Raw genomic sequence first — 20827 nt, 5'->3', positions numbered from 1 at the left:
TAGTCTGAAGTCAGGAAGCCTGATTTCTGCAGTTTCGTTTTTCTTTCTCAAGATTGCTTTGGCTCTTTGTGGTCTTCTGTGTTTCTAGAGTTCCTATTTTCTCAATAAATTTGTTCATTTCATATAATTTATTGGCATAACATTGTTCATAATGGCCATGTTGTCTTAATAATCTCTGTGGGATCTGTACTGTTATCCTTTTCTCTGATATTTTTATTTGTATTGTTTACTTCTTTTCTAAGTTAGACTTACCAGGGTCTTATTAATTGTACCAATATTTTCATAAAATTATAGATTTATTGATTTTTTCCATTGTTTCTCTCTTTTCTATTTGTTATTTTACATAATTTCACTTATTCCACTGATTTTGGGTTCAGTTTCTTTAATTTTTAGCTCTAAAAGTAGAAATACACTTCATTGCTTCCTTTCTCCTTTTCTAATATATACATTCAAAACTATATATTTTTTTCTGTGAGATATATTTCTTTTGCTTCCATGTTTTTGCTATTGGGCAGGCTATTTTCAATCTCATTGCCTTCCATTAAAATTATTTGTGTTTTTTCTTGGATGGTTTCAGAATGTTTTCTATGTAATTTGGCATTATGTGGGATCATTATATACTATATCTTCTCCTATGTCTCTTGTTAGCCTAAAATATTCTCATCTGTTGTATTTCAATTTCTGGTATTAAGAATAAACATGTTTTAGACATTCTCATCCAGTCCTTTGGCTCTTCAAATGTCTAGTAATTTCTTACCTCTACAATGAAAATTTCTTCTACCCCTCTCTCTAGTTTCCATGAGTGGGACCTTTATTAACATAGCACTGCTGGTCTCTCTCTATCTCCTCTCTCAGTCCTCAAAGGAAGGAGAAGATAATCTGACTGGTATTTTGGAGCAGGATCAGATACAAAGGTTCAGCTCTTTATAGTCTCTCTTTTTAAGATTGGTCTGTCACCTCTGTTTTGCTCTGGACTACCCATAAAACTCAGGGATACTTTATTTACCTGCTAGGAGAGGCTTACATATGTCCAGTGCTGCCTGTGCTGAGGTATGTGAAAGTTGCTCAGTTCTGCCCGATTCTTTGCAACCCCATGAACTATACAGTCCATCAGTCCATGAAATACTCCAGGCCAGAATACTGAAGTAGGTAGCCTTTCCCTTCTCCAGGGGATCTTCCCAACCCAGGGACTGAACCCATGTCCCCTGCATTGCAGGTGAATTCTTTACCAGCTGAGCCACCAGGAAAGCCCGAGAATACTGGAGTGGGTAGCCTATCCCTTCTACAGAGAATCTTCCCAACCTGTGAATAGAACCAGGGTCTCCTGGATTGCAGGCAGATTCTATGCTAAGGTATATTAAGTCTTTAATTCTGGGCTTTGTTAAGTCACCCTCTAACCTAGACTTTGTTGACAATAAAGTTTATATTTTCATTTCCATGTTTTTCTTTTTATATCTCTTTGTTGTTTCATATATAAACAAAAAATAATAAAATTTATTATTTCGATAAAATCTGAGCATCACCTTTCAGATTGCTGTTTAAGTATTACCTCTTCTAAGAGTCCTTGCCACATCATTCATTTATTTAGCACTTATATATTATTTTTTCATTGTGTCCTATATGTCTTTATTATAGTGATTAATACAAGCTGTAATTATCTATTTCCTTATTTGTCTATTGCTCCTTTTCTCCATTAAATTTTTAAATCTAATAACAAAATAAAGTTAACATAGTTTAAAGATTACAATTTTAACATTTTGAAGTGTATAGTCAGTGGTTTTTAGTACATCCACATGCAACCATCAGTTCAGTTCAGTTCAGTCACTCAGTTGTGTCCGACTCTTTGCAACCCCATGAATCGCAGCACGCCAGGCCTTGCTGTCCATCATCAACTCCTGGAGTTCACTCAGACTCATGCCCATCGAGTCAGTGATGCCATCCAGCCATCTCATCCTCTGTTATCCCCTTATCCTCCTGCCCCCAATCCCTCCCAGCATCAGAGTCTTTTCCAATGAGTCAACTCTTCACATGAGGTGGCCAAAGTACTGGAGTTTCAGCTTCAGATTCATTCCTTCCAAAGAAATCCCAGGGCTGATCTTCTTTAGAATGGACTGATTGGATCTCCGTGCAGTCCAAGGGACTCTCAAGAGTCTTCTCCAACACCACAGTTCAAAAGCATCAATTCTTCGGCGCTCAGCTTTCTTCACAGTCCAACTCTCACATCCATACATGACCACTGGAAAAACCACAGCCTTGACTAGACGGACCTTTGTTGGCAAAGTGATGTCTCTGCTTTTAAATATACTATCTAGATTGGTCATAACTTTTCTTCCAAGGAGTAAGTGTCTTTTAAAAAATCTCATGGCTGCAGTCGCCATCTGCAGTGATTTTGGAGCCCCCCAAAATAAAGTCTGACACTGTTTCCACTGTTTCCCTATCTATTTCCCATGAAATGATGGGACCAGATGTCATGATCTTTGTTTTCTGAATGTGGCGTTTTAAGCCAACTTTTCCACTCTCCTCTTTCACCCTCATCAAGAGCCTTATTAGTTCTTCTTCATTTTCTGCCGTAAGGGTGGTGTCATCTGCATATCTGAGGTTATTGATATTTCTCCCGGAAATCTTGATTCCAGCTTGTGCTTCTTCCAGCCCAGTGTTTCTCATGATGTACTCTGCATATAAGTTAAACAAGCAGAGTGACAATATACAGCCTTGACATACTCCTTTTCCTATTTGGAACCAGTCTGTTGTTCCATGTCCAGTTCTAACTGTTGCTTCCTGACCTGCATACAAATTTCTCAAGATGCAGGTCAGGTGGTCTGGTATTCCCATCTCTTTCAGAATTTTCCATAGTTTATTGTGATCCACACAGTCAAAGGCTTTGGAATAGTCAATAAAGCAGAAATAGATGTTTTTCTGGAACTCTCTTGCTTTTTCGATGATCCAGCAGATGTTGGCAATTTGGTCTCTGGTTCCTCTGCCTTTTCTAAAACCAGCTTGAACAACTGGAAGTTCACCTAATTCCAAAACATTTCAACACTCCAAAAACAAAGTTTGGGTGCATTAAGTAAACTCCTTATTCCCATTTCTCCATCTCCCATGTTCTTTGGCAATCAGTAATCTACTTTCAGTCTCTGTGGATTTGCCTATTATGGACATTTCATACAAATGGAACTATGTGTGATCTTTTGTGCCTTGTTTTCTATTAACATTATGTTTTCAAGGTTCATAAAGGCTACAGTATGTATTAGGACTTTATTTTTATGGCTGAATGATATTGCATTGTATGAATATATCAATTGATTCATACCTTTTTGGCTATTATGAAAAACACTGCTGTGAATATTTGGGTACAAATTTTTGTGTGAATAGATGTTTTCACCTCACTTAGGTTAGTAACTTTGTTTCACTTTTTGGGAAACCACCAAATTGTTTTTCCCAGCAATTGAGCCATTTTATATTTCTATCATCAATACATCTCCAACATATTTTAAACTCCACGAAGGTACCGACTATTTTGTGCACCACTATATACCTAGGGCAAAAAGCCTGATACACAGAATATTCTTGAATTAGATATGTGGTTAAATAAAGGAATAAATAAATGAAATGGTTTAGATGCTTTCCAAAGCTATATTCCTAGTACATATACAAAGGCATGATAAATGTTAAAAAAACAGTATTATTACTTTTGAATTTGCACTAATTTGGGTCCTTGTCTGCATCATAAAGTTAGAATTAGTTTGAGTTATTTAAGTGTCTGCTTATTTCAGGGAAAAATGCTGGATAAAATTGACTCTTACTGGCAACTACTCAGCCTGCAATAAGAAATATTGGAATATTGAATGATTTGCCAGTCATTGGAACTGTTTACAGTTACATGAAAAGAACAGCAGCATAAAACTGTGGCTCAGAGAAAGTAATGCCAAACATCAGCACCTTCAGGATAAACAGCTGAGGTGAATGATCACCTAACCTCAAATTTCCCATCTAGTTAGGCGATGAGGAAATTTATATCCACCCCAATAAGCCACTAGTTAAAGTTATTTTCCAATCCATCCTCCATCCCTTAGTCCAAATTAACTTTTATGCCATTTTGCTATTAATATTTCTTTCTTTTTTTAAATTTTTTTTCTTTCTTTTTTTAAATTTTATTTTATTTTTAAACTTTAAAATATTGTATTAGTTTTGCCAAATATCGAAATGAATCCATCACAGGTATACATGTGTTCCCCATCCTGAACCCTCCTCCCTCCTCCCTCCCCATACCCTCCCTCTGGGTCGTCCCAGTGCACCAGCCCCAAGCATCCAGTATTGTGCATCGAACCTGGACTGGCGACTCGTTTCATACATGATATTATACATGTTCCAATGCCATTCTCCCAAATCTTCCCACCCTCTCCCTCTCCCACAGAGTCCATAAGACTGTTTTATACATCAGTGTCTCTTTTGCTGTCTCGTACACAGGGTTATTGTTACCATCTTTCTAAATTCCATATATATGCATTAGTATACTGTATTGATGTTTTTCTTTCTGGCTTACTTCACTCTGTATAATAGGCTCCAGTTTCATCCACCTCATTAGAACTGATTCAAATGTATTCTTTTTAATGGCCGAGTAATACTCCATTGTGTATATGTACCACAGCTTTCTTATCCATTCATCTGCTGATGGGCATCTAGGTTTCTTCCATGTCCTGGCTATTATAAACAGTGCTGCGATGAACATTGGGGTACACGTGTCTCTCTCAATTCTGGTTTCCTCAGTGTGTATGCCCAGCAGTGGGATTGCTGGATCATAAGGCAGTTCTATTTCCAGTATTTTAAGGAATCTCCACACTGTTCTCCAAAGTGGCTGTACTAGTTTGCATTCCCACCAACAGTGTAAGAGGGTTCCCTTTTCTCCACACCCTCTCCAGCATTTATTGCTTATAGACTTTTGGATCGCAGGCATTCTGACTGGCGTAAAATGGTACCTCATAGTGGTTTTGATTTGCATTTCTCTGATAATGAGTGATGTTGAGCATCTTTTCATGTGTTTGTTAGCCATCTGTATGTCTTCTTTGGAGAAATGTCTATTTAGTTCTTTGGCCCATTTTTTTGATCGGGTCATTTATTTTTCTGGAGTTGAGCTATAGGAGTTGCTTGTATATTTTTGAGATTAGTTGTTTGTCAGTTGCTTCATTTGTTATTATTTTCTCCCATTCTGAAGGCTGCCTTTTCACCTTGCTAATAGTTTCCTTTGTTGTGCAGAAGCTTTTAAGTTTAATTAGGTCCCATTTGTTTATTTTTGCTTTTATTTCCAATATTCTGGGAGGTGGGTCATAGAGGATCCTGCTGTGATGTATGTCGGAGACTGTTTTGCCTATGTTCTTCTCTAAGTATATATAAAATAGCTTTTAGAATTAAGTTTAAAACCTAATATAGTCTGCAGGATAGTTATGTAAAGGCGTTTGTGACATAGGTTATGCAGTCTATGGAGTTAGATGGTTCTGGTTCATATTTTGGTTCCAACCTTTTCTAGCTAAGTGAGTTTAGAAAATAGGCGTTATTTGAGTCTCAGATGTTTCATCAGAAACTGGGATAACATAACAATATCTGCATTATGGATTTGTCCCCTGTTAATCTTTTCTCATGCCACTCACCTACGTCTTGCTATGTCCCAGTGATACCAGACTTCTCTTTGCTCCTCAAATATATCATGGTTTTTCTCTCTATTTCCTTTTCCTGAGGTATATACTCTATCCAATAGTTGGTCAATATCTCACCATCAGTCTCATCTGATTCTTTCCCATGGAGGTTTTTTTCTTCTAGAAGTTTTCAAAATTATAATTATTCAACTACTTATATAATTATTTGATTTCTGCCAGTATTATTTGCTTGACTGAAAACTCCCTTTTGACCATTACTGTATCCCTTCTGCTAAATGGGTGAATGCTTGAATGGAAGCCGTCACATGGATATGTTTTGAATGAATAAATATAACATTTTAAATAAATTATACTCCAACAAAATGTCTTAAACAGCAAGCTTTGCCTATGGCATCATCTTACTGACCTCAGAACATCTCCTGAGCCCCTGAAGATTATTCTTGCATTGATCCTCCAGGGTCTTATCCTAGTCCCTTAGTCCTGGACTTCTATGATCATCTCATCTCATAGCTTACCCATTTGATTTAAATCATCATAGCATCCACTCTGACTTCTGTATCCTAGAACTCTTTTTCCATCCTATTTGTTTGGTAAATCATTTAGAGAAACGTTTTTGTTCTCATACAACTTGGTTGCTTACATCCTTGGCAAATCTTGGCACTGTGTTTTAGTTTGCACTTCTCATGTCTGTATCTAAATTCTTTCCCTAGGGAAGTCAGTTCCAGATGTATCAAGACATATCCTGACAGCAAAAGGAATATGGAAATAATTTCAGAGTTAGCAATCACAATCCGGTTACAAGATCTAAGACAGGTGACATAATTCTAAGCTCTGGAAGGCCAGCTCTGATTGACACTGGTTCTGAAATTGGATCTAAACATGGGCTCCCAGTGGAACATATAAGACAGAGTGAGAAATTTTGGAGGGACTCATGTAGGTCAGGCTTAGCCCAAGCAAATGATCCACAAGCAAATAGAACACAACCTTTTTCTCCCTTACAAGTTGGTTTACAGTTGACCCTAAATGTATCAACTTTAAGCACTATAGTGAACAAGGAATCTATTTCTCTCACTGTCTGAAGCATAACTCAAATGTGCCAGTAAACATGGTAAATGCATACAACCGTGATAAAGGATTTTTCCTAAAATCGTTCAATTTCTGGATATTTCTCATACTCAAGTTGTGAGGGGCTCTAGTCTCAAAATCCAGCCTGATAAGCTTTGCACAAATGATTTTTGCCTTTGTTTTTAATATTACAGTCCTTCACTAAGCCTTACTGGGATGATGTTCCTTAAGTGAAATAACCTGTTTAAAACTCTGTCCCAAACACTTTGACTCTATGGCCTCAGCAAGTCACCTATTTTTTTTTTTTTTTTTTCTTGGATCTCTGTTTGTCAGTGGTCTTGCAGTATCATGGTGATTTATCGAAAAACATGTTTACAATTTCTGTTGTAGGGACTGCAACAGTAACCACAGTGGCATGATATATAGTGTTAGTGTTACATATACATATACATGATATATATGTATCTTCAGATACATATTTGAGTGCAGACTAGGAATATAATCTTGTGAGGATGATAAGGATGGTTGCTCCATAAACTCTGTCCTATGGAACTTTCAGGACAATGACAGATGTAAGGCATATACAAAAACAATGAGAATATTAACAACAGAGGTTATACCTAAGGGGAATACTGAACTGTCAGACATGCGAGGTGCTGCTTATCCCCTTGGGTAGTTGAAAAGAAGGGGTTTTAACATGGCCTACAATTATGGTGGCAGGAAAAACAGAGACTAGGAAACGGCAGAAACATTAGGATATAGAACATTGAAGAACATGTTAAATAAGTATTGAGTAGAACAGTCTGTAAATATACCAGTTCAACTAAGGGAAAAATCTGTATTTATGGAGACGAAGCAGGTTAGGGCCATATCATCGAAGATTTTGGATGCCAGGCTAAAATGTTTAGATTTTATATGCAGGCAGTGGATGTCAATGATAGTTTTTGAAAAGTTGTTTTAAAGGATTGCGCTTCTTATTGGAAGGAAAAGTTGGAGGAGGGAAACATAGTGAGGGGTGTTGTTAGAAAGCTGGGAGACATGGAGACCACCTAATCCATAAATACCTACATTATCATTGAGATAACAGGTAAGGTGACAGTAAAATTGCCCCTGTTTCCTTTTTCATCTGGCTTAACTCATACTGGGCTTCCCTGGTGGCTCAGCTGGTAAAGAATCCACCTGCAATGCAGGAAACCTGGATTAGGTCCCTCCCTGGGTTGGGAAGATCCCCTGGAGAAGAGAAAGACTACCCACTCCAGTATTCTGGCTTGGAGAATTTCACGTAGTATGTAGTTCATGGGGTTGCAAAGAGTCAGACACAACTGAGTGACTTTCACTTCACTTCACTTAATTGAGACCAGCACAGCATGTGAGAAATTTTACATTGTATTCCTCCAAAGAGCCCCAGGCTCAGGACCTCCATGTTAATGACAAAGTAAAGGAATATCTGAGCTCTGAGAGGAGAATGCTGTTGATTTCTGTGAACTGCTTCTCTGAATATCATCTTCTAGAGAGTGTTGTGCTTTTTCCCTATTATACTTTTGGATACAATATCTTAGGTATTTGCACTTTATCAGAGATAAAGTCAGTATTTCAACAAATTTAGATACTCTCTTCTTCTTTCAATAAAAGAGCATTGGGGCTTGATAACAGGGTACTGAAAACTCTGATGCCCGTGTACACTATTATCACCAAGAATATCAAAAAGAAAATGAGCAATACAATGTAGGAAGAGAAAATACCAGTGTATATTTGGGATGTTTATCTCTCTTATTGGCTTGAAAATAGTCTGCAAAAATAATCTCAAATGTACTTACAAAAAGGCAGATACATGGTAACCACTGTCATTCTATTTAGTGGATGTATGTGACCAGATGTAGAGAGATGAAAGCAAAGATAAGCTTCATAAATTCAGCAATAGAGACATTTCAACACTTGGTCAATACACAATAAGAATAGAGAGCTGCTGCTAAGTTACAGTTTTAGGAATAGAGAGATGAAAAGTTTACAATAATCAACCCATTCCTTGATTGCTCAGTGATATTTCCTACTTTTTTTGGAAAGACAGTAACTTGGATGCAGAGGTGACTAATTGACCTTTCCAACATTTTCTTAGGAGTGAGGTTTTAAATAATGCTGCTGCTGCTAAGTCGCTTCAGTCGTGTCTGACTCTGTGCGACCCCATGGACTGCAGCCTACCAGGCTCCTCCGTCCATGGGATTTTCCAGGCAAGAGTACTGGAGTTGGGTGCCATTGCCTTCGGTCAGCCAATTTGTTGGCTCTTCACAATATGCTATTCAATGATAGCTACAGAGGAGTATAGACGTCATTGGTTTGGAAACAATAAAATTATTCACTGAATAGGCACTGAGCTAGGCACTTGTTGGGAAATGCAAAAATGAATGATGATCAGTATTGTAATCAACATGTTACAAGGGAAAGAAGAAAGAGAAAGCCCTTTTCACTGGTCTTAGATAAGTGGACTGGTTCTTTATGGAAGTACTGATGTGTTATGATATGGAGTGGATACTGTAGAATTTGGCAGTTGGATATGCAACTAGATATTATTTCATCAAATTGCTTCCTTAATAGTATACAATCATAAATATATGCCTATGTATTTTGAAAACAGTCACAATGTTTTCAAGTATTGATACATAGTATTTTTTAAATCTAAAACTCCAGAGATGTTGAAACTATCACAATATCCATGTTATTGTGGAAAAACTAAGATTTAAAGAGGTAAAATCAGCAACTTCCCTGGTGGTCCAGCGGTTAAGAATCTGCCTGCCAAAGCAGGGTATGCAGGTTTGATCCTTGGTCTGGGAAGATCCCACTTGCTGTGGAGGAATTGAGCCCATGCTCCACCATGACTGAGCTGGTGGGCTGCGACTGCTGAAACCCACACACCCTAGAGCCTGTGCTCTGCAACAAGAGAAGCCACCACAATGAGCAGCCCATACACTGCAATAAAAAGTAATTCCTGTTCAGCATAACTAGAGAAAAACCCGTGCCAGCAATGAGGGTCTATCACAGCCAAAAATCAATAAGTATTTTTTTAAAAAAGGAATAACAAGACTTTTTTAAAAAGAAGCAAAATCACATCACATTAGAAAATCAAATTGCCAAACAGAAACACTAATTTGCATATAAAACAGAACTCATTCCAATAAAGAACTTGAATGTGAATACTTAAAGGATGAATTCTAAAGCAAGTTTTTCACATTAATTTATGGCTCATTCTACATTTTTTTCTTTACAGCCCAGTCTCTAATTTCTTTATTTTCATATCCTATCAACTTTCAACAAAAGGTAGCATGTTCTACAAACATAAAGTGAAGGGGTTGTGATTTTATTTGCTTCTAAGTTCTCTTCAGTTTGTGACAATTATATTAAGCATTTCTTGAAAGAACCCAGCCACCAACCTGTTTTTGTTGTCAGCAAATATTATGATATAATGACAGTTACAGTCTTTAATTATATAGGCTGATTACTACATACTGTTCATGGGGTTCTCTAGGCAAGAACACTGAAGTGGTCTGCCATTCCCTTCTCTAATAGACCACATTTTGTCAGATCTCTCCACTATGGCCTGTCCATCTTGGGTGGCCCCTGCATGGCATGGCTCAGAGCTTCCTTGAGTTACAGGAGGCTGTGATCCATGAGAGCATTTTGGTTAGTTTTCTGGGATTGTGGTTTTCATTCTGGAGGCTGTAGGACTATAGCTCTTGATTCTTGATGGGAGGGACTAGCGTTGGGGAAAACGATCCTGCTCAGGTGGGCAGGGCCATGTTCAGTAAATCTTTAATACAAATATCTGCTGATGGGTGGGGCTGTGCTCCCTCTTGTGAGGTGACTCAGTCCTGGAATGCACAGGCTTCAAAATGTACCTGGAATGTACCTCCAAAAAGGACTTATGCCAACACACACTTCCAGGACTGCTGCTGTCAATGCCCCTGTCCCTACAGGAGGCCACTGCTGACCCACAGCTCCACAGGAGATCCTCAAACACTCACAGGCAAGTCTGGCTCAGTATCTTGTGGGGTCATTGCTCCTTTCCCCTGAGTCCTGGTGTGTGCAAGATTTTGTTTGTGCTATCCAAAAGGATACCTATGTCAGCTGTAAATGATTTTAAGTCTCACGTGATTCTGGTATTTGGGGAGACTTATTGTGTGGGTCACACAAACTGTGGAAAATTCTTAGAGAGAGGGGAATACCAGACCACCTTACCTGTCTCCTGAGAAACCTGTATGCAGATCAAGAAGCAACAGCTAAAAACCTGTATGCAGATCAAGAAGCAACAGACTGGTTCAAAATTGGGAAAGACATATGAAGGCTGTATATAATGTCACCCTGTCTATTTAACTTTTGTGCAGATTACCTTATGCAAAACACTGGGCTGGATTAAACACAACCTGGAATCGAGATTTCTGGAAGAAATAATGGCAATCTCACATATGCAGATGATACCATTCTAATGGCAGAAAGCGAAGAGGAACTATAGGGCCTCTTGATGAAGGTGAAAGAGGAAAGTGAAAAAGCTGGCTTAAAACTCAATATGCAAAAAACAAAAATCATGGCATCTAGTCCCATCACTTCATGTCAAATAGATTGGGAAAATGTGACAGATTTGATTTTCTTGGGCTCCAAAATCGCTGCAGATGGTGACTGCAGCCATGAAATTAAGAGATGCTTGCTTTTTGGAAGAAAGCTATGGGAAAACTAGAGAGCATATTAAAAAGCAGAGATATTACTTGGCCAATAAAGGTTCATATAGTCAAAGCTATGATTTTTCCAGTAGTCTTATATGGATATGACAGTTGGACCATGTAGAAGGCTGAGTGCTAAAGAACTGGTGCTTTCTAATTGTGGTGCTGGAGAAGACTCTTGAGAGTCCCTTGGACAGCAAGGAGACCAAGCCTGTCAATACTAAAGGAAGTCAACCCTGAATACTCATTGGAAGAACTTATGCTGAAGCTGAAGCTCCAATATTTTGGACAGCTGATGTGAAGAACTGACTCATTGGAAAAGACCCAATGTTGGGAAAGACTGAAGTCAAAAGGAGATGAGGGTGGCAGAGGATGAGATAGTTAGATAGCATCACCAATTCAATGGACATGAATCTGAGCAAACTCTGGGAGATAGCGAAGACAGGAAAGCCTGGTGTACTGCAATCCATGGAGTCACAAAGAGTTGGAAAAGAGTTAAGTACTGAACAACAATAACAAGGCAGGGGGCATCAGGAAGAGCAGAGTAAAGCCATTTTTCAAATGAGCTCTCCATAGAATGATGCCAGTGAGGAAACTGAATTTCTGTCTGGAATTTTAAAAAGAGGTGTAAGAAATGAGACCTGTTGGCTCATCTCTGTATATAAAAAGGAAAATAAAATATCTTTTCTACAAGTAATTAAGATGAAAGGACCTAATATTGGTATGTGATAATTCTGTAATTGTGTATCAATTACATTCATTGTGAATCTGCACCAGGTCAGTGAGTTGACATTGAGGTATCACTATCTCTCAGCTCTGTAATCCTCACATAATTAGATTTCTAAGGAAATCCTTCTGGGCAAAAAAGGCCTATTTTCAAAGAGAGTTGTGCATTATGCATCATACAATGGAAAAGAAACAGCAAGAGATTGGTTATGACTCATTTGCCTAATAACTAGTGATACCTTCACCTTTTTTGAGTCTTACCTTCATCATTTGTGATGCCAGGAATTAAAATAAATGATCTTCAGGTTATTCTAACTCTAATCCCATGATGTTTAGACATGCCTGTTGTAATTACAGAGAAGTATATTTATCTTCATAAGCTCAGCAATTACCTAAAAAAATCTTTATTTTTCTACTATTTCAATTCTATTTCCATCTTTTCTACTTTCATAGTTTTGGGGAATATTGTATTGGATTTAAATCTTTAGAATCTCAAATATTCCCAGATAAGCATTTGAACTTTAAAAATATCTTCAGTTCAGTTCAGTTCAGTCGCTCAGTTGTGTCTGACTCTTTGCGACTCCATGGATCGCAGCACGCCAGGCCTCCCTGTCCATCACCAACTCCTGGAGTTCACTCAGACTCACGTCCATCGAGTCAGTGATGCCATCCAGCCATCTCATCCTCTGTTGTCCCCTTCTCCTCCTGTCCCAGTCTCTCCCAGCCTCAGAGTCTTTTCCAATGAGTCAACTCTTCGCATGAGGTGGCCAAAGTATTGGAGTTTCAGCTTCAGCATCATTCCCTCCAAAGAAATCCCAGGGCTGATCTCCTTCAGAATGGACTTGTTGGATCTCCATGCAGTCCAAGGGACTCTCAAGAGTCTTCTCCAACACCACAGTTCAAAAGCATCAATTCTTCAGCGCTCAGCTTTCTTCACAGTCCAACTCTCACATCCATACATGACCACTGGAAAAACCATAGCCTTGACTAGATGGACCTTTGTAGAAAAAGTAATGTCTCTGCTTTTCAATATGCTATCTAGGTTGGTCATAAATTTTCTTCCAAAGAGTAAGCGTCTTTTAATTTCATGGCTGCAGTCACCATCTGCAGTGATTTTGGAGCCCCCCAAAATAAAGCCTGACACTGTTTCCACTGTTTCCCCATCTATTTCCCATGAAGTGATGGGACCAGATGCCATGATCTTTGTTTTCTGAATGTTGAGCTTTAAGCCAACTTTTTCACTCTCCACTTTCACTTTCATCAAGAGGCTTTTTAGTTCCTCTTCAGTTTCTGCCGTAAGGGTGGTGTCATCTGCATATCTGAGGTTCTTAATATTTCTTCTGGCATGCTTGATTCAAGCTTGTGCTTCTTCCAGCCCAGCTTTTCTCATGATGTACTCTGCATAGAAGTTAAATAAGCAGGGTGACAATATACAGCCTTGACGTACTCCTTTTCCTATTTGGAACCAGTCTGTTATTCCATGACCAGTTGTAACTGTTGCTTCAGCTTCCTTCAAAGCATTGCTCATTATGAAAAACATTAACTTGAATACCCACTGCACATACTGAGAAAGATTTGGAACTAGCTGTTTCTTTAAAGAAAAGTTTTCTAAGAAGCCAGAACTATCAACCTCATGGCCCATAATGGAGACAAAAAAAAAAAAAACAATGGAAATCATACACACTTTAAGGAGAAAAATCTGTTTATTCTTCAATAGTTCCCTGACTTCTGTTCACTTAAAAGACAATGAAAAACTCTAAGTAGACATTGCTGTATTAGATTTGAGAAAGTGTTGTAAATATTCCACATGATAAGGCTCCCAACTGCTGATGTAGGAAGACATATTATTTCTAGAAAATTTTTTTTCTTCTTTCTAGTTCTCATATCCACATGAACAAAAGTGATCACTTTTCTAACCACTTTAGAGATAGACACTATCTTGAAATCTAGAGAATATGTACAAATTTCATCTTTATGTTATTCATTGTATCTGTAGAAAAAATACCCAGGAAAGAGGTAGTCAGTATATCTACACAAAACACATTTGGTAAGGATAATAAAGTTATGTAAAGCTAATGTTATATATTTTTTAAAACTCCCTTTAAGATCAATAAATATGCTTCTACATCAGTAATGCCTTGGGTGTTCCAAAAATAATAAGAAATATCAAGTTAGGGAGTGTGCCCACACAGGTCACATGGCCACACTTCCTCTATGCATGGTTAACTTCACTCCTTCCATTAAGTTGGTGAGAACACCCTGGGCATATCCATGGCCTTGGCCAGTATACATGTCCACATTTTTACTTTTTACTGTTTTCTCTATTTGACCTTTGTAAAGTCCTATCATCTTGCTATTGATTTTATGTTTTTATCTAGTCATGTCTGTGACCTGACAACCCCCTTTGATATATGGCAGAGAAAGAAAAATAAAACGTATGAATTAGTATAAGATATCCAAGATACAATGAAATTTGTGGAGCTCATAGCATGTCTGAAATGATCAAACATTTTATCAAGGGCCAAAAAGCTGATCTGTGGAGAGGGAACAGTAGACATATACTTTCATCTATCAAATACAGTAATGTTTACCAAACCAGAGGGATACAGAATCTCTAGAGAAGATCTATAAAAAGAACTGATAAGTCTTTAGCATAGGCTTGAAATTAAGATGCTCTTTAAGGTGAACCTTCAGACTACTAAGCACATATTATGACCTAAAAGTGTGTCATAATGAACAGAGCTTTGACCTTGTTCAGGAGGTCCAGAACCTAATTCCAAGCCAAGGGTTCAGTTTCCTCATCTGCAAAAGAAGGATATCAAGAGGAGCACACATTTATTGGTCCCATACTACATGCTCATTCTCCTACATGTCATGTCCTTCCCTGTAACTCTAAAATCAGCACTAGAGGCATGTTATTACCCTTATTATACAAATGAGGAAACTAGGGTTCAGAGATGTTTAAATCTTCAACTTAAGAGGCAGAACAGGATTTAGAACTGACTCTTTCTGAAACCAAATTCATGCTCTTTCACTACAACTTGTAGTTTCCACAGCATCTAAAGAGATCTTAACAGATATCATATGTGAAAACAGATTATACATTTCAAAGTGCTATACAAATATAGAGTTTAATAACATTAGCCCTTTTGATGTCCAGGCATGGAAATTCACGATTGGGTGCTGCTTTTTAATGAGTTCTATCTCCCCATTAAACGATTAGCTTGCAAGGAAGCCTGCATCTGAATTTCTATCTCTTTGTACAGTGCAACTCACAGAATGAGAGCTCAATTACCATTAATAACTAATCATGCAATGTTATTTCTACAGTGTCACATGTAACCTCATGATCCATTCTACCCAATTAAAAGCATCCAGTATAAGTTCTATGTGGAGTACATTCCCTGTAAAATATGAAAACTTGGAAGAACATGCAGAGTATTTTTGCTAAAATACCAAGATTATATCTATATTCATTATTCTTTTTTATCTGATTTATTATTAGAGCTCAGATTTCCTTTTGCAAGAGTGTAATGAAATATGAGGCCAAGTGACTATTTAAAAAGAAGAAAATTAAGGCATTGAGTTACTTTCCTGATCTGCTATATATTAACAGATACTTTACAGATAAAAGATTGTTAACTTATTGTCATTATCTACATCTAACTTACTGTAGAGCCAATATGACTTTGCTCTTCCAAAAATACAGCATTTAAGTTAATACATTTTCATTTAAAAAGTCAGTAATTCTAAAAGGAAAAAAGACTTAAAAGTATACCCATATTCTTAGCATATCACCTTAAGCAATTATTTTCAATACTATCTCCAAAGGTAAAATGACTAAACAGGATTAAGATGAAAATTACAAAATTATTAAAATTTAAGTCTGAGACCAAAGAGCTACATGTTATCTAACTATTGCAAGGGGGAGAAGGGAAAACAGGATCAAAGAAAGGGCATCATGTACAGAAGAAAGATGGGACTTTAGGGACAGGAAAAATAACAGAGCAAAAAAGAGGAATGAATTCTGGTGTAGACAGTCAAGCTCTTTGATATGTTTTTTACACTGCTTCATTTCAAAGAACTTATGATTCCGTTCAGTCATTCAATCATGTCTGGCTCTTTGTGACCCCAAGGACTGCAGCACGCCAGGCTTCATCACCAACTTCCGGAGTTTGCTCAAACTCATGTCCATCAAGTCAGTGATGCCATTCAACCATCTCATTCTCTGTTGTCTTTGGTTTGAAAAGCTTACAAATCTCTGTAGATGTAACCTTAGAAACACATTGGAATGAACCAGGTAAATATCAAAACCCTGATAATTTAATTATAAAACTGGAGGAAACATTAACATAAGGTCTCATGTATACTGTAGCCCATTTTTTTTCAGAATATTAAACTCAGAAATCATTCCTTTACTCAAAAAAAAAAAAAAAATGAGAGCATAACCTGTAACCTGGTAGGTCTGTCTGAAAAGCACAGAGAAATGATTATTTTCTAGGGCATATATAGCTTTTTGCCAAAATTACACTGAACAAGAGAAAATTCTTCAACTTCTAGCATCTTAAATACCTATAAAAAGAAAATTAGGCAAAATAGTAGGTAGAACCATAGGAATATGGTTGAGAAACCTCAGAAAGGGATTGTACACAATCTGCAATGGCTCTTTCAACCTAAACTCTATCAAGTTGGAGCTCAGAATTACTTACTTGAGATGACATCAAACCAACACATTCAAATGTGATACAATCAGGGCCATGACAGAAATATTCTCTAGACTTGATGCATGTAAGGATATAACCAATTCCTTAGTAAAGAGGGATTGAAAATATTATCCAAACTATCATAACTATTAAATAAAATTCTTATCAGTCTATCTAATGTAACAAACAGAAATTAAATAGCAAAGCATGGATTAATCACACCATAAGTTCAGTCATCAAGTAAGTCAGTTGTAGGTGTAACATATTTAAATTAAAATAATCCTTCCAAAGCCGCTGTGTGTACAAGCCCATAATTTTTGCATACACTATGAATTAAATAAATACAGCCTCAATCAGTTTTCAGAGATTCTAAGTAGGATTTGTACTTTCTATTTTTCAGATTAAATGAAAATATTTTGAACCTAAAGGCTTTTTTAAAACTTGGTATAAAGGGTGAGAGTTGCATGTCTAACTGATGGATCAGTATATATTATTTTAAGCTGACAGTTAAATATTCACAAAAATCTTTCTTCTAAACAAGTCAACAGAAAATTATAGCCAAACCAAAGTAGCCAACTTTTCTATAAAATTTTTATTTTACTTTTATCACTATCATAATAAGTGAAAGCACGACTAGAAATTTTGAAATTCACCACTAGAAGGTGAATTTTATGAGGACTGAAAGCATAAGTTAAAAACTAAAAAAGAAACTCCAGGCCAAGGATTTGCTATTGTTCTCACATGATTCTCCTACCTCATCCACAATATATCCCCTCACAACACAATTGCTCAGCAATCAAATGCAAAGGAAAGAGAAAATAACTCATTTTTAAGTAAAACACCCAATGAGCAGATAATTACCTAAGAGATAGCTTTACTTTCTCCTATTCTATGGGTCAAATTGCTTTAATTAAAAAAAAAAAAAAAAAAAGCATATCTGTGAAAACAGGAGATTGTAGGAAAGCACTAAGAGACTTTGGGAAGATTAATACTTTTCTGGGCTCTGTTGCCTTTAGACACTAAACTTATGTTCCTTCTGGATTTGACTCTCATGATGACTGAAGATTCTGTTGTGTTCATTTGCTTGTTTGCTTGCTTATTTATTTTGGCTCTGGTTTGTTAGCTTATTGACCTTTTCCTTTGTTTTTACCATGCTAGGAACTAATATCTGATTTTAAAGAACAACTAAAATACAGGGAGAGCAGTATCAGCAAAAAAAAAAAATGGTAGCATAGGAATTTCTAGACCTTGTCCCTTCCCCAGAAACATCAATTTGAACAATTATTCACATTAAAAAAATTATTTTATAAGAGTCAAGAATTTCAGCACCTGGATGAAACACAGAAATTAGAAAAGATGTATCAATGAGGTAGGAAACATATAACCATATTACTCTCATCACTAGTCCCCAAGCCCAGGCAGCTCAACACACAGAAAGATACACTCTCCCTATGGGAGAAAAAGAATAAAGTGAGTCCAAATGCCAGGCCCACTCCAGTGGCCCTGGGTTACTAATTTGCCCTCTGGACTCATGATCTAAGTTTGCCCATGTAGATTCAGTCCCACATCCATCACTGTAGACTCCAGTGCTAGGCCAATGCACATGGACCCAGACACCAGGATGACCCCTTGCTGACTCCCCAAGTGCTGACTCAGGTATCAAACCTGCTCACCCAAGTATACCAGCAGCAAACCTACCTGTGGACACCACCAGAGAGCCCACCCAGAATCTCTGGACAGGCTGCTTTGGTGAAGGGATTTGCCTTCCTAAAGCTGAGGAGATATTTGTATTCAAGTTCATGAAGCTAATAGGTCACTCCAAAATTTCAACTCAAAATAATCTCCTCCAAACACATTATAATAAAACTGTCTAAAATGAAAGAAAAGAAAAATTTATCATGGAAAAAAAAAAAACCCAAGAGAAAAATAAGTTCATACATAAGGCAGTCTCCATTAGGCTATCAGTGGATTTCTCAGAATAAGTCTTACAGGCCAGGAGAGTGTAAGATAATGAGATCAAACTGTTGAAAAAAAATTTCTAAACAAGAATATTTTACCTGGCACAGTTGTCTTTCAGGAATGAAGCAGTTCATCACCATCAGACCTGTTTCACAAGGTGCTGAAAGAGATTCTTCAAGCTGAAAAGAAAGGACTAATTAGTAACATGAAACAATATGAAAATATAAAACATACTGGTAAAGGCAAGTATCTAATACTCTAACATTGTAATTTAGGACTGTATTAACTAAATCCTGAGAACATGACTCTCACTTCAGCTTTAAGGACATATATAGGCTCAAAATGAAGGGACAGAAAAAGCAAAAGTGAGTTCAGTTCAGTTCAGTTCAGTCGCTCAGTCGTGTCCGACTCTTTGCGACCCTATGAACCGCAGCACGCCAGGCCTCCCTGTCCATCACCAACTCCCGGAGTTCACTCAGACTCACGTCCATCGAGTCAGTGATGCCATCCAGCCATCTCATCCTCTGGCGTCCCCTTCTCCTCCTGCCCCCAATCCCTCCCAGCATCAGAGTCTTTTCCAATGAGTCAACTCTTCGCATGAGGTGGCCAAAGTACTGGAGTTTCAGCTTAAGCATCATTCCTTCCAAAGAAATCCCAGGGCTGATGTCCTTCAGAATGGACTGGTTGGATCTCCTTGCAGTCCAAGGGACTCTCAAGAGTCTTCTCCAACACCACAGTTCAAAAGCATCAATTCTTTGGTGCTCAGCCTGATAAGAACCTGCTATATAGCATAGGAAACTCTACACAATACTCTACAATGACCTATATGAGAAAATAATCTAAAAGAGTTGATATGTGTATGCATATAACTGATTCACTTTGTTGTATACCTGTATCTAGCAAAACACTGTAAAGCAACTATACTCCAATAAATTAAAAATAATAGTATCAGCATCAAAAGAGAAATATTAACCAGCAAAACAGAAATGAGAGTCCAGAATGAATGCATATATAGTCAAATAATGTTTGATAAGGGAGTCAAGAATATTCAGTGTGGAAAGGATAATCCCTTCAACAAATGGTGTTGGGAAAACTGAACTGTCACATGCAAAAGAATGAAGTTGGATTTCTTTCTAACACTACTGATAAAAATTAATTCAATATAGATTAAATATTTAAATCTAAGTTTCAAAACTATAAATGTCTTAGAAGAAAACATAGACAAAACTCCTTCACAGTGGTATTGACAATCGTTTTTCAGATATGATGCCCAATGTGCAAGCAAGAAAAGCAAAAATAAGCTGTGACTATAGCAAACTAAAATCTTATGCACAGAAAAAGAAACAATCAGCAGAATGAAAAGGAAATTATAGAATGGGAGAAAATATTTTCAATCCTTCTATCTAATAAGGATAAATTAAAAACAAAACAAGAAATTCATACAACTCAACAGAAAAAAAGACACAATCTAATTGAAAGATGAACAAGAACCTATTAAACAGACATTTTTCAAAAGAAAACATACAACAGTCAGAAAACACATGAAAAGATGATCAAAATCGCTAATCATTGGGGAAATACAAACCAAACCCACAATGAGAAATCACCTTACACTTGTTAGAATCGTTACTATCAAAAAGAAAAAGAAAAAAGGAGTAGTGAGGATGTGAGAAGAAGGAACTTTTGTGCACTGCTGGTGGAAATGTAAAATGGTACTATTATAAAAACAGTATGGAGGTTCCTAAGAAAATTAAAAACAAAAAACCAAATTACTATATAATCCAGAAATCCCACTTCCAGGTATATAGCCATAGGAAATGAAATCATTATCTTGAAAAGATTATCTGCATTTTAATATCCATTGCAGAGTCATCTATGATAGCCAAGAAATGGAAATAACCTAAGAATACAAGGAAGCATGAATAAAGAAAATATGGCATATGCATCCACTGGAATATTATTTAGCTAGATAAAAGAGGAAAAACCTGCCATTTATACAACATAGACTGACTCT

The 20827-nt window shown here is 37.1% G+C and overlaps 1 long non-coding RNA gene across 1 annotated transcript; it reads right to left on the bottom strand.

Moving 5' to 3' along the window:
• Positions 1-13835: 13835 nt before the first annotated feature.
• Positions 13836-18994, bottom strand: LOC147363280 (uncharacterized). The gene is made up of 2 exons (XR_015135942.1): positions 18912-18994; positions 13836-16425 (listed from the first exon to the last, which is right to left on the bottom strand). It is a non-coding gene; the product is annotated as an uncharacterized LOC147363280 (long non-coding RNA).
• Positions 18995-20827: the final 1833 nt, after the last annotated feature.

This window comes from Bos grunniens, chromosome 11 (assembly GCF_055505025.1).
Source record: "Bos grunniens cultivar Pamir isolate PY7600 chromosome 11, Bosgru_T2T1.0, whole genome shotgun sequence".
NCBI lineage: Eukaryota > Metazoa > Chordata > Mammalia > Artiodactyla > Bovidae > Bos > Bos grunniens.
Note: the sequence above shows the minus strand (reverse complement) of the source record. Positions and strands in the feature narration are given on the sequence as shown.